Genomic DNA, 15,508 nt, shown 5'->3' with positions numbered 1-15,508 from the left:
CTATGCGAGACGAAATCTGCGAAGAACGATGCCCGGAAAATCACGAATCTTCAATTCCAAGCTTTTTCTCCAAGATTTCTCCTCTTTGGCTGTTGCAATCTCTCCAGAATCGTCCAGAATACCTCACAAACGTCCAAAATCCCCTACCATATCATTCTCCTTCAGAAAATAAGGAATGGAATCGTCTGGTATTTTTTCCAAAAATACACTCGCGCCCGGGCGGATATAAGTTTCCGCCCGGGCGGATGTGTTTCGCAACAAGAATTTTTTTCCCAGATTTTTGCGCGCCCGGGCGGATGACTCTCGATTAAAATTCTTTCTCGAAGCTTGAACGCGCCCGAGCGGATGCAAATGTGCGCCCGGGCGGAGGTCCCTCAACTTTCTTCCTCTTTTTTTTCAGTTTCTTCACAAATCTCCTGCATTTTCGCCTCTAAACACATGAGTGACACAAAGACATAGATTATGCTAAAACAACACAAAATGCACGAAATCTAAGTGATAAATGCAACACAATGCAACAAAACACGATATGAAAAATAAGTAAAATCCACCTCTATCAACCCCCAATACTAACCTTTTGCTCGCCCTCGAGCAAAACAGGTGACAAGACAAAACTGGAACGTGACACAAAGTAACCCGACAGTGAACTCATAATCATCAACTAGCCTCAGCGAAACTCAACATATTCCCTTGTCGATCAATACAAACATAATATCTTCGCACTTCCTTAGGTCTAGACATGGTTTCAAATAAAGCATGAACGTGTGTGTGTGTTTTGTTAGTCCTAGCAGCGCACATGACAGAGAGATCCATTTCCAACCATTGTAAGAAAATTAAATCAGCCTGTTAGTGTAAATCTTACTCTCCTTTATTCCTCTGCACTCGGTATCCATCAGCATGCAACTATTTTCCTAATTTTTTTCTTTTTTTCTGAATAGGAATGCAGCAATGAAAGGACTATATTAGAACTTTTCATTTCAGATTCAAATCCATGTTTTCCATTTCTAGCCAGGAATAGGATTTCATTCCTTTATTCGGCTCCCCCAACACCTTACATCTCCAACTTTAGCCAGGAATAGGATTTCATTCCTTTATTCGGCTCCCCCACCCCTTACATCTCCAACTTTCTCTTTTTTTTTTGTTGCTGATAGATACCTCGATTCAAGAGAATATAGTCAAGCTCAATTCACACTGTCAAACATCTTTGTTCCCCACTTTAGTTTAAAATTTTCACCATCTTATCATGCATGCTTTTAGTTCTAACATTCGTGTAAAGAGAGTTCAATACTCGAAATAAAACTTCATGTCTCTACCACAGTAAGTGCTAAAGAAATGCGAGTAGACGATCAACAGGGCATGTCTCATCACTTCTTAATCATCCTTGGCTAACAAGTACTATATCGAATACTGTCGGCTGACACACAAACATATGCAAAACAACTAAAACTACATGCCAACGATCAATACGAACACAGCACAAAACGACAAAAACGACACAACACCCATCCACCCCCCAATACTAAAGTCAAGCATTGTCCCCAATGCAACAGACGATAGAACATGGACAGATAGTGCATAACAAAACAGATACAATAAGACTGAAACATGCAACAAAAATAGAAATATACAAAATGATCGAAAAGAAATGCGCAAAATAAAAGGAGGGGATAGAAGTAACTCCCCTCTCAAAAATCATCCTCCTCGTGTGCCTCGGGGGGAATGACACCAGCCTCCGGCTCTGGGACATAGGCAAATTGGAACTGGAATGGTGGCGGGAATGCTGGCATGGGTGGTGGGAGAAGGGCTGGGTCGACACCACTGTGACTCAGCGATAGGCGAAGCATGGCATCAGTAGCCGTCTGGTACGTCTGACTCACGGCCTGCCACTGTAGCTGATGGTCTGCAAAGGCAGCAAATTCGTCCATCCGGTCCTGCAGTAGGCGACGGCGAGGTCGCGGGGCCGGTGGTGGGGGCTGCTGTGGCACGGGATCAAAAGTGTAGCCGTCCCAGATGGGGCCAAATTGCGGTAAAGCATTCTACCGCACTGCCAATTTCTGTAACCAGCTGGCGTCATCGAGGGCCTTGGTCGGTGGTAGCCACTCATCGTCATCCTGAAAAATGACTCCAGCGCTCGCACATAGCTCTGTGATAATGTGGGGGAAGAACAATGCCACATTCGGATTATGAATGCTCAGCTGGATCTGCGAATGGATTATCCTGCCCACATTGAGTGGCAATTGAGTGATCAAAGCATAAAGCAGTAGCCCTCACTCCCTCTGGACTTCGCTCGTGTGCCCGACTGGCATCAAACGTGTGGCCAGGAATGCATACCACAACGAAGCCGGGATCAGCAGATATTTTTCGGCAAAACAGGTGTGTGAGCCCGGTGTCTTCCACGGAGACCCCGGATAACATATTCGCTGCATCATCAGGTTCAAATCCGGTTCGGCCGCCCATGCCACATAAACTGAGTCGTCTACCGCCGGTGTCTCAAGCACCCTATTAAGCTCCGCTGCACTAAAATCAACCAACTTCCCTCTCACAAATGCCTTACCATCACTCCTCTCAGCTGCATTGGCATAGAATTCCCTCACCACGGGTACCACCGCGGCTTGCGGTTGACGACAAAATTTACCCCAACTTCTATTCGCAATTTGATTGATAATATCTATATATTGCTCAAACTGGAAACCTCGTTCGCGATGCGGAGCTCTATGTATTTTCGCATGCTCATATCGTTCCCTACCCGTCGGATTCACAAATAATTGGGAATTATGAGATGACGAAGAAGAAGCACCGTGACTTACCCGAGCCTTTTTAGGTGCCATTGTTGTTGATTATTTGAGAAGAGCAATGGTAGCCCGGAGTAGCAACCGTGTCGCCGGAGAAGACTCTGCCGGAATTCGGTGGCGGCGGCCGGAGAGAGCAGCGGTGGCCGGAGAATTTGTAGAGGTGGTCGGAAAACACCGTGGTGACCGAAAAGTTGAGGTCTTGATGTTGAGTAAGGGTGGTGACACCTAATTGTACCTGAATTTGACACAAGACAAGAGATTTGAGTGAGATTGATGGTGGAGGGGCGAAAATCGGAAGAGGGAGGCGAGGGTTGTTGAATGGGGGAGAAAGGAAAGATAGTGCAGATTATTAATCTGCGCGATCCGCCCGGGCGGACATAAGTTTCCGCTCGGGCGGATAGTCTTCGAATTTTTTTTGAAATTTTGAAAAGGGCGCGCCCGAGCGGATGGAAGCGTGCCCGGGCAGATGTAAGTGTCCGCCCGGGCGGAAGATTCACGGAATTTTTATTTAAAAAGGGCGCGCCCGGGCGGATGTAAGTGTCCGCCCGGGCGGAAGCTTCACGGCTTTTCACCAAATTATTATTATTTTTTTGAAATAAAAACAAAACACAGTAAAAGAAAATAAAAAATTACTGACAAGAAAGAAAAATCAAATTAAATGCAAGAGAAGGGAAAGAAAGGTAGTTCTCAATTTACAGTCGAGAGCTCGACTGTCGGTCGGTCTCAGTTTGAATTGTCTTGGAACCGGGTGATTCCAAGTTGTGGCTCAATTATGCCACCCATGTAATGCTTCAGTCGCTGAGCATTGACCGTGAATGTCCCATCCTTTCCATCTTTCAATTCTATAGCTCCCGATGGGTATATGTTGCGCGTTTTCTTAACTACTCGCAAGCGCACGATGTCAAGTTATAGTAAAATGTACTTTTGAGTACAAGTATCGATCCCACGAGGAGTGTGTATAAAAATGTATATCAATTCTTGTAATTAAAATAGCCAAAACTTTATCTAGAAAAATCAGTAATCAGATTTGTTTGTTTAAATGAATTAATTGAAAACAATGAATTAATTAGATCACCGAATTGAGAAATATCAATGAGAGAAAATATCTAGAGAAATGATTTCACAAAGTTTCCACGATAATTTATTCACAGTTTAATTTATATTCCTGAATTTCAATCAATTAATGGCCAAGAACACTTAGATTGTTTTATTCACCCTTTCCCAAGTGACGAATAAAGTGTATCTATCAACTTCGATTCAATTATTCCTAATTAGAATCTAAGTTTCATAGATAAATGCTAACAATGTTCTTACTAAGCCTCGCTAAAGTTATACGCCTTCCGAACGCTATAAACATTTAACGATGTGTCTCTAATGATCTATAATCCTAGTTCCTCTCTCGAGTTATAAGATTAATCAAACAACAAACAATTTATGACCAGTAAATTGCAGTGCAGTAAACGCAGAAAACACAATTAAACGAAAGCGGAATTCAATCACATAAACAACGGTGTCAAATCATCGTATCAACAGAGTTACGTCATTCTCTAGAATGGGAATTTAGTTCATCACGAAATCCAAGAGAAAACAAGACATGTTTGTGATTCTAGACATTGCTACGCAATAAAATAAAGAAACAAGGAAAAGATAACAAATTCGAAGTGTCATTTCTGTCCCCAGATCCGTCGTTCTTCGTATTTGCGATGGTTCTTCGCACTCTGAATCTCTATCTCCTGTAGACGCTCCGTTTCTTGCGTCTTTTTCTCCCTGGACGGCTGAATATCTCCTGTGTTTCTCCAGTGACGGCTCCCCTCCTTTCTGACCTAGCGATCGCGCATTATATATGTTTCTGGACGCGGCGTGCGCGCGGTGGCGCGAGTTCTGGCGCTGCTGCGCGTGCCGTGCTGCTCATCTGCCCGTGTATGTGTGCGCGCGGGTGCGCATGATCTCGTGCGGGCGCGCGCGAGGTTCTGGTCATTTGCTTCATCTGTGCGCGCGCGGTTGCGCGTGAAGTGGCGCTGGCGCGCGCGTCTCTCGAGTCTGCTGCTGCTGCCTTGGGCGCGCGGCTGCGCGTGATCTCGCGCGGGCGCGCACGAGGTTCTGTCGATCCTCTACCTTTCATGCGCGCGCGGTAGCGCGGCTGCGCGCGTACTTCTGTTCTTGGCAGTAGCTAAACTCGCGGCTCGAATCTGTTTTCTCGGTTCACTTGGTTGCGTATCCACTATTATCTCCATTCCTGTAATGACAACATAAACAAACCAAAAACGCGTAATTCTGTTCGAAACAAGCATAATTCAAAATGGATTTATATGTAAATTAAGTGCAAATCTTGCACTTATCAAACCCCCCAAACTTGAATTTTTGCTAGTCCCGAGCAAAATATAAGAAAAGCTAATAAAGAAGGAATAAAAATACGCAAACTACTAAAGTCATGGATGTGCAAAAAGTGATAATGACCTCCGATTCATCTAATTTCATGTAATTCACGATTTCCCAAGAGTCACGTGTGTGTGTGTTATGTCAATGTTTGTTTACCCCATCGAATGCTCAAATAAAGTTGTAATGCCCCTTTGCCTTACAGAATCAAGAAATCCTAAGTTCAGTTCAACTTTCACATCATCAACATAAACATTTGCATTCACAGATCACATAGGACTTTTTCGGTGATTATTTGGCTCGAAAGATGATCAACACAAGTATGACAAAGATGAAATCACAAAATGAGATGCTTGCAAGCAAGTGATTAAGGTCTATACTTGTTGACAATGAGTTTCAGGTATCCATAGGCTTGACTTGAACAACTTTTCTCCACTAGTATATTGGATAAATGTGACAAGGTTAAGAGGTCTTGTAGGCTTGTAACGTTAGGCCACGGCTCACGGCTACAATAAAAGGTATCGAATTCAAAATTTGAGAGAAATAATCAACTCTTCATCAATTTCACTCTTTTTCATTTTCTTTTTCATTCACCATCCACTTATTGTTTTCTTTTCATTCATATCCTTCATCTCCCTTATATTTTCTTTGATTGAACTTTTTCTCTTTCTTTTTGTCTATTTTCAACTCCCTCTTTGCTCACTTCAATTTTTCTTTTTCTTTTCAAGGAGCTTTTGAATCACTATACCACCAATGAATTTCTTTCTCTCAAAATCAGGTAGGAAAATAAGTGTATCGGCTTCATTAGGTAGTTGTTGTGGGATGTAGAATAGATACAAGTGGGGGTTGATTGTATGTCATTGACACACACCACTTGATTTTTAGTAAGCTCAAAATGGGACACTAAGGATATTTCATGTTCATTTGGTAGGCTCGAAGGCTCAACGGTTTCAAAGATCGCCTAAATCATTCCTATGTCACATATTATCCGTATTTCGCCTCGAAAAGTGTTCAAACAAGTTCTAGACTTCCGTCAATCCATTAGTCAACTCATACACACCAATCACATTCAATTTTCAATAAAAATGATATATGAAATAGGTGCACGAAGAAAATTTAAGCATCTCAATTAACTTGAAGCTCAAAGGGCTACAATTGACAATAAGCAAAGAACGCAGGCCCAAGGATATTGCGAACAATTGCCTAGCTCATTCCTATGATTGCAAAAGTGTCAATCAATGTCATGCAAGAATTACCAAGAATCGGATCCCCCTCATCTATTTAGCATCATAGGCATGCAACTTGTCTCTAAGCAATGATAGTATCACAACACGACTGTGCAAAATAATTGTGACTCCGAGGTTATCATGAACACATATATATCTCAGGGTCGCAATTCAGTTTTCATCATTGGTCACACATTTTGCTTATCCATGACGCTACCTAACAAGTTCTAACATGCAATAAAAAAGTAAATAAAAACTACTGAGCAATAGAAATAAATAAAAAAAAATTGCAGGAAAAATTCTATCAGGCAGTTTTACCCCCCCAAACTTAAAGTATGCATTGTCCTCAATGTATAGAAATAAAGAACACGACAGCATATACCTTGCGCACGAGTGTCAAAACTCGGGTGCTCGAGTTGTTGTCCGCAGCATCTGTGTCATCCATGTCCATGGGCTGCGGCGGTGATAGATCTGGTGGTGGGTAAAATTAACAACTAAGGACGTAAAATAAAATAAAATAATAAAAACAAAATGAATGCTAAAGAAAATAAATTGTGGGTTGCCTCCCACACAGCGCTTGGTTTAACGTCATCAGCCCGACTATACCACTCTTGTTCATGGTGGTTTGTATGATATCTTGGAAGCCTTGAGTTCTATGTTTTGACCATCAACCGCCATGGTCAGTTTTCCTTGTCTCAAATCAATGACGGCTCCAGCAGTAGCCAAAAATGGTCGTCCTAAAATAGCACGAACATTCTGACTGTTCCCCATGTCAAGCACCACAAAATCTGTTAGAACCTTCAATTTATCAATTTTAAGTTCGACATCTTCCACAATACCCAGCGGTATCCTGACCGACTTATCTGCCATCTGTAAGCTTAGTCTTGTGGGCTTTATCTTGCTTAATCCCAGTTTCTCGTAGAGAGAACCTGGCATTATATTTACGCTTGCTCCTGAATCACAGATAACATTTTCCACTGACTGACCTTCTATTTCACATGGTACAATAAATTCACCGGGATCTAGCAACTTCTGAGGAGGATTTCTTCGTGTTCCTTCGGTAACTTCACCTTCCACCTGATCTACAAACTCATTATTAGTGTGTAGGTTCTTGAGCTCTTCAAGACCTTTTTTCTTTTGGAATTCAGCTTGTAATTGTAAAAATCGCTGGGGGTAGGGAAGTAAAGAAATATCAATGCATTTATTCAAATCATACCTCTCAGATTTCTTACCTCGGGCTCCTTTGGTTGGACTTAGCTTTTCATCCCGCATAGGTGGACGTTCAACCTCCTTCTCTTCTCTGCCTACCACACAAATCTCTTCATGATGTATAAAAATGGCATTCACCTCTCTCAGATTTGGGTCGGCAGTCTTTTGAACTGCGCCTGATGGTTGAGACGTGAGTTGCTTCGTTATCTGCCCCACTTGCGACTCCAGGATTTTCAAGGTCGCACCAATACTTGCCATGTGTGTCTCAAGGTTGTCCAGTCTAGACTCAGTTCTAGACATCCTTTTACCAGATTCAACAACAAAAGTCCCCACTAAATCTTCAAACGATGGCTTTCCTTCCCCATTTGATGTATTGAACCCCGGAGGAGGATTCAACACATTCTTATTGTTTGCATAAGAAAGTTTTCATGGTTTCTCAAACCAGGGTGATAAGTGTTAGGGGGAGGGTTACCTCGGTATCCTCCTATAGCCACGATTGTTATTGATGTACTGAGCTTCCTCCACAACTGGCTCTTCCGCAGCAGTCACCAATGCTACATCAGACGTAGATTGGCTTGGCTTGTTCATCGCTGCAATATGTGCTGTCAATGCCGAAACCTGTGCAGTCAGTGATGTGATAGGATCCACAACATAAACTCCAGCAGTCTTTTGTACTCCTGACCTCTCAGACGGCCACTGGTAGCTATTAATAGTCATCTGCTCAAGCAAGTCATAGGCTTGAGCAGGAGATTTGGCAAAGATCGTGCCACCTGCCGCTGCATCCACAGTTGTACGCGTCTGACCATTCAATCCATTATAGAAAAGCTCGATTTGTACCCAGTCTTCAAAACCATGATTTGGTCACCTCCTCAACAACTCCTTATACCTTTCCCAAGCTTCATACAATTGCTCGAAGTCAGTCTGTCTAAAAGTGCTGATCTCAATCTTTAATTGTGCAGACTTCGCAGGTGGAAAATATTTAGAAAGGAACTTCGTCGCCAGCTCTTGCCATGTCGTAATGCTCCCTAACGACAGTGATTGGAGCCATCCTCTTGCTTGATCCCTAAGAGAAAAAGGAAACAAGCGCAGTCGAATAATATCATCAGAAACACAATTTATTTTTACCGTGTCCGTAATCTCCAAGAATGTTCTGAGATGTAGATGAGGATCTGCAGTAGTGGCTCCCCCAAACTGGTTCTGTTGAACCATGTTTATCAATGCGGGCTTAAGCTCGAAATTGTTGGCATTGATGGTTCCTCGAGCAATGCCAGAATAGTGCGTGTTGATCACTGGTCGAAAGTGATCTCTGATTGGTATAGCCTCAGGCGGCATCTGTCTGTCGTTTTCTCTGTTATCAGCCATCGCTTTGATTTCTTCCCTTCTCGCTTTTCTCAATCTTCTCGCAGTTCGTTCGATCTCCGGATCAAAAATAAGCAAATCAGGGCTGTGCGATCTTAGCATGCACTGTCAAACAGAGAAAGTGAATAAGTCAAAAATGAAATAAAATAAAAGCTCTAAATTAAAATCTAGACTAATTGGTAACAATATTGATATAAATTCAAATATGACACTCCCCGGCAACGGCGCCAAAAACTTGTTGCGCGTTTTCTTAACTACTCGCAAGCGCACGATGTCAAGTTATAGTAAAATGTACTTTTGAGTACAAGTATCGATCCCATGAGGAGTGTGTATAAAAATGTATATCAATTCTTGTAATTAAAATAGCCAAAACTTTATCTAGAAAAATTAGTAATCAGATTTGTTTGTTTAAACGAATTAATTGAAAACAATGAATTAATTAGATCACCGAATTGAGAAATATCAATGAGAGAAAATATCTAGAGAAATGATTTCACAAAGTTTCCACGATAATTTATTCACAGTTTAATTTATATTCCTGAATTTCAATCAATTAATGGCCAAGAACACTTAGATTGTTTTATTCACCCTTTCCCAAGTGACGAATAAAGTGTATCTATCAACTTCGATTCAATTATTCCTAATTAGAATCTAAGTTTCATAGATAAATGCTAACAATGTTCTTACTAAGCCTCGCTAAAGTTATACGCCTTCCGAACGCTATAAACATTTAACGATGTGTCTCTAATGATCTATAATCCTAGTTCCTCTCCCGAGTTATAAGATTAATCAAACAACAAACAATTTATGGCCAGTAAATTGCAGTGCAGTAAACGCAGAAAACACAATTAAACGAAAGCGGAATTCAATCACATAAACAACGGTGTCAAATCATCGTATCAACAGAGTTACGTCATTCTCTAGAATGGGAATTTAGTTCATCACGAAATCCAAGAGAAAACAAGACATGTTTGTGATTCTAGACATTGCTACGCAATAAAATAAAGAAACAAGGAAAAGATAACAAATTCGAAGTGTCGTTTCTGTCCCCAGATCCGTCGTTCTTCGTATTTGCGATGGTTCTTCGTACTCTGAATCTCTATCTCCTGTAGACGCTCCGTTTCTTGCGTCTTTTTCTCCCTGGACGGCTGAATATCTCCTGTGTTTCTCCAGTGACGGCTCCCCTCCTTTCTGACCTAGCGATCGCGCATTATATATGTTTCTGGACGCGGCGTGCGCGTGGTGGCGCGAGTTCTGGCGCTGCTGCGCGTGCCGTGCTGCTCATCTGCCCGTGTATGTGTGCGCGCGAGGTTCTGGTCATTTGCTTCATCTGTGCGCGCGCGGTTGCGCGTGAAGTGGCGCTGGCGCGCGCGTCTCTCGAGTCTGCTGCTGCTGCCTTGGGCGCGCGGCTGCGCATGATCTCGCGCGGGCGCGCACGAGGTTCTGTCGATCCTGTAGCTTTCATGCGCGCGCGCAAAGTCGCGCGGCTGCGCGCGTACTTCTGTTCTTGGCAGTAGCTAAACTCGCGGCTCGAATCTGTTTTCTCGGTTCACTTGGTTGCGTATCCACTATTATCTCCATTCCTGTAATGACAACATAAACAAACCAAAAACTCGTAATTCTGTTCGAAACAAGCATAATTCAAAATGGATTTAAATGTAAATTAAGTGCAAATCTTGCAATTATCAGTATACTTTCGAAATTACGAATGGACCGGACCATCGTGACTTCAGTTTTCCTGGAAACAGTCTCAACCGGGAGTTATAGAGCATGACATTTTCACCTTCTTGGAATTCCCTTTCGATGATTCGTCTGTCATGAGCCCTCTTTGTCTTTTCTTTGTAGGACATGGCTAGATCATAGGCCAGATTTCGGAACTCTTCTAACTGATCCAATTGAAGCAAACGTTGTTCACCTGCATTAGTAAAATTAAAGTTCAGTACTTTTGTGGCCCAGTATGCGCGATGCTCTAACTCTACAGGTGGATGACATGCTTTACCAAACAAAAGCCTATACGGTGTAGTGCCTATAGGTGTTTTAAAAGCAGTCCTATATGCCCAAAGAGCATCATCTAACCTCACCGACCAATCTTTCCTACCGACACCTACCACTTTCTCCAAAATTCGCTTTATCTCTCGGTTCGACACTTCCACTTGACCACTCGTCTGGGGGTGATAGGGGGTAGAGATCTTATGTGTGACATCATATTTGCTCAAAAGTTTTTCAAATAGTTTGTTGCAAAAATGCGTGCCACCATCACTAATGATTGCTCGTGGTGTTCCAAATCGGTTAAAAATGTTTTTCTTTAAAAATTTCAGGACCACTTGAGCATCATTAGTGGCGTACGCTTCCGTCTCTACCCACTTAGACACATAATCCACCGCAACCAAGATGTATTTTTTCGTGAAAGAACTGGGAAACGGTCCCATGAAGTCTATCCCCCACACATCAAAAACCTCACACTCAATGATATTATTTAAAGGCATTTCATGACGGTTAGAGATGTTACCTGACCGCTGGCATTTATCACAATGTAGCATATAAGAACGAGCATCTTTAAAGAGGGTTGTCCAATAAAAGCCACATTCAAGTACCTTGGATGTCGTCCTTGTTGGTTCGAAATGACCACCTACCTCACGGTCATGGCAATGGTTGAGAATTTGATCGAACTCTTCCTTTGCAACACACCTTCTTATCATGGCATCTGCACAAATTTTGAACAAAAACGGTTCCTCCCAAAAATAGTATTTCACGTCAGAAAAGAATTTCTTTCGTTGGTGAAACGATAGGTTTGGTGGAGGTGTGCCTGTGACAAGAAAGTTAGCGAAATTTGCATACCAAGGACAATTTCTCACCTCAAATAGTTGCTCATCAGGGAACCAATCATTGATAGCAAGATCGACAGAACCATCACAAATAAATTCTAATCTAGACAAGTGATCTGCTACCATATTCTCAACACCTTTCTTGTCTTTGATTTCTAAGTCAAACTCTTGCAGTAATAAAATCCACCGAAGTAAGCGTGGCTTTGCATCTTTTTTAGCAAGTAAGTATTTAAGGGCAGAATGATCAGTGAATACAATTACTTTGGACAAAACAAGGTATGAATGAAATTTGTCAAGTGCAAATACTACTGCAAGTAATTCATTTTCAGTTGTTGCATAATTCAATTGAGCATCATCTAAGGTCTTACTTGCATAGTAAATTGTATGAAATACCTTGTTTTGTCGCTGGCCAAGTACGGCCCCCACTGCAGTGTCACTGGCATCGCACATGATCTCGAAAGGCAGATCTCAATCCGGTGCTACCAAGACAGGAGCCGTCACCAAGCGCTCCTTCAAATCCTCGTATGCCTGTAAACAGTCAGAATTGAAATCAAATGGCACATCTTTCATAAGTAAGGAAGATAGAGGTTTGGCAATTTTTGAAAAATCTTTTATAAAACGCCGATAAAAACCGACGTGGCCGAGAAAACTTCTAACTCCCTTTATGGACGCCGGAGGTGGTAAGTTCTTGATAACTTCAACTTTCGCCTTATCCACCTCTATTCCGTGCTCCGAAATCTTGTGCCCTAAGACAATTCCCTCTTGTACCATGAAATGACACTTTTCCCAATTTAGCACCAAATTCGTCTCCTCACATCTCAACAATACCACCTTCAAGTTCTGCAAACAGTCATCAAAAGAAGAGCCGAAAATAGAGAAGTCATCCATAAAAATTTCAAGAAAAGTTTCTATCATATCATGGAATATAGCGGTCATGCAACGTTGAAATGTGGCAGGGGCATTACAAAGACCAAACGGCATACGGCGAAAAGCGAAAGTTCCATAAGGACAAGTGAAAGTGGTTTTCTCTTGGTCCTCAGGTGCAATGGTGATTTGACTGTACCCCGAATACCCATCTAGAAAACAATAAAACTCATGATCCGCTAACCTCTCAAGCATTTGATCAATAAAGGGAAGGAGAAAGTGGTCTTTTCGGGTGGCATCATTCAATTTCCTATAATCAATGCACACACGCCATCCCGTAACAGTCCTGGTGGGTATTAGTTCATTATTATAATTTGTAATCACAGTAATCCCACCCTTTTTTGGCACACACTGAACCGGACTTATCCATGCACTATCAGATATAAGATAGATAATACATGCATCGAGAAGCTTAATCGTTTCTGCCTTTACTACCTCTTGCATCTTTGGATTCAATCTTCTCTGAGGTTGCACAAGAGGTGAGTACTTGTCTTCCATCAAGATCTTGTGCATGCAGACTGATGGATTGATCCCTTTGATATCCGCAACCTTCCACGCAAATGCACCCTTGTGTGCTTTCAGAACCTCCAACAGTTTGTCTTCCATCGCATCTGTCAAAGCAGCAGAAATAATGACAGGTAATGTGTTATTCTCACCTAAGTAAACGTACTTGAGGTGTGGAGGCAACGGCTTTAGCTCAAGGGTTGGTGGCTCCTCGATGCTTGACCTTTGAGGGGTCAAATCTCTTCGTTCTCCTAGATCCTCCAGTCGCATCCTCATTGGCTTTCTCCATGGATGGTTGTCATTAAAGTGTGCCACTATTTCAGCTTTTTCTTCATCCAATTCCTCTTCTCCCAATTCAGTAGTGATAGTGGCCTCCAAAGGGTCCCTAAGAGCATCCTGCACATAGTGAGACACAAGAGAGTCAAAAGCATCAATTCTAAAACAACTATCAGAATGCAGTGTGTGCTTAAGTGCATTAAAAACATCAAAAGTAATCTCTTCCTCGCCCACTCTTAATCTCAACTTCCCTTCTTGCACATCAATCAGTGCCTTGCCAGTTGCAAGGAACGGTCTCCCCAAAATTAGAGGCATCTCTGTATCCTCCTCCATGTCGAGAACCACGAAATCCGCAGGAAAAATGAATTTGTCCACTTTCACTAGCACATCCTCAATCACTCCGCGGAGGTACTTGACAGATCTGTCAGCCAGTTGCAAGGACATCCTCGTCGGCTTAGGCACTCCCAACCCAAGTTTCCTAAACACAGACAATGACATAAGATTAATACTTGCACCAAGATCACATAACGCTTTATGAAAAACAACATCACCAATCATGCAAGGAATAGAGAAACTCCCTGGGTCTTTTAGTTTCGGTGGGATTTTGTTTTGCACCAAAGCGGAGCAATTTCAGTTAAATTCACTGTCATGTGATCCTCCAACTTCCTCTTATTAGCTAAAATGTCCTTCAAAAATTTAGCATAACTAGGCATTTGCATTAAAGAATCGACGAAGGGAATATTGATATGCAATTTTTTAAATACCTCAAGAAACTTACCGAATTGTGCATCTAGTTTTGCTTTTTTCAATGCTGCAGGGAAAGGTGGAGGAATAACAATTTTAGGTGGTGCAGTGGGTGCTAGTGTAGAGTTAGAAGACTTACCTTTAGATGTCGCAGTTTGCTCATCCACTGTTTGAGTTTTCTCTTTTTCCCTTGACTCCAAAACTTTCCCACTCTTCAACTCAATGGCCTTCACTTGCTCTTTTGGATTAGTCTCTGTGTTACTTGGCAAGGTGCCTGGCTCTCTACTTCTATCATCTTCGCTAACTGACCAATCTGATTTTCAAGCCCTTTATCGACGCATCCTGATTTTGAAATCTAGTTTCAGTGGATGAAATAAACTTAGACATCATTTGCTCCAAGTTGGAATTTTCTTCTCTAGGAGGATCGGATCTGTACATCGGTTGTTTCCCATATTGTTGTCCTCTTTGCAGTCTATTCTGACTGTTTTGACCGCCCCATGAGAAGTTGGGATGTTGCCTCCACCCAGGATTGTATGTGTTCGAATAAGGGTCATTCCTTGGGCGGATTTGGACTCCCACTTGATTCACTGGTGCCTCATTTTGCACATAGAATGGATTTCCATCTTGACAGTCTTTCACATAGTGTTCCCCTCCACATTTCTCACAGAATATCTCTTGCAGACGCATAGCTGTGCCACCTATGTTCAAGCCATCCAGCTTCCTGTTCAATGCATCTAGTTGTGCAGTAATAGCAGAAAAATCAGTTACCTGGTGAACTCCTGCACTTCTCCGCTAGTTGTTCCTGTTAGATTCAGGGTGATAACTGCTAGCAGCCATCTCCTCCAACAACTCATATCCTTCTTCCGCAGTCTTCCTCAACAGGTTTCCACATGCAGCAGCATCTATCCTTGTACGGTTAGGATTAAGCAAATCATAATAAAATGTTTGAACGACTAACCCAAGTGGTAACTCGTGATGTGAGCATCTTCGTAGTTGATCCTTGAAGCGTTCACATGCCTCATATAAAGATTCCTGATCGAATTGAGCAAATGTTGTAATGTCTGCCCGCAGCTTCATGGTCTTGGAGGGAGGGAAGTATTTGATGAGAAATGCTTTCGCCATGTCCTCCCATGTAGCGATCGAACCTACAGGCAAACAATTTAACCACGCTTTAGCTTTATCACGTAAGGAGAAAGGAAATAAACGCAACCTAACAGCATCATCAGAAACTCCATTGAATTTAAAAGTATCGCAAATTTCAAGAAAATCTGCG

At 42.3% G+C, this 15,508-nt stretch overlaps 1 non-coding gene across 1 annotated transcript; it reads left to right on the top strand.

Annotated features, from left to right (window-relative positions):
* Positions 1-15,202: 15,202 nt before the first annotated feature.
* Positions 15,203-15,308, top strand: LOC140804096 (small nucleolar RNA R71). Its single transcript, XR_012112055.1, has one exon. It is a non-coding gene; the product is annotated as a small nucleolar RNA R71 (small nucleolar RNA).
* Positions 15,309-15,508: the final 200 nt, after the last annotated feature.

The sequence above is a fragment of the Primulina eburnea genome, chromosome 10 (assembly GCF_022965805.1).
Source record: "Primulina eburnea isolate SZY01 chromosome 10, ASM2296580v1, whole genome shotgun sequence".
Taxonomy (NCBI): domain Eukaryota; kingdom Viridiplantae; phylum Streptophyta; class Magnoliopsida; order Lamiales; family Gesneriaceae; genus Primulina; species Primulina eburnea.
The sequence above is the reverse complement of the archived record's forward strand: the minus strand, read 5'-3'. Positions and strand labels throughout refer to the sequence as shown.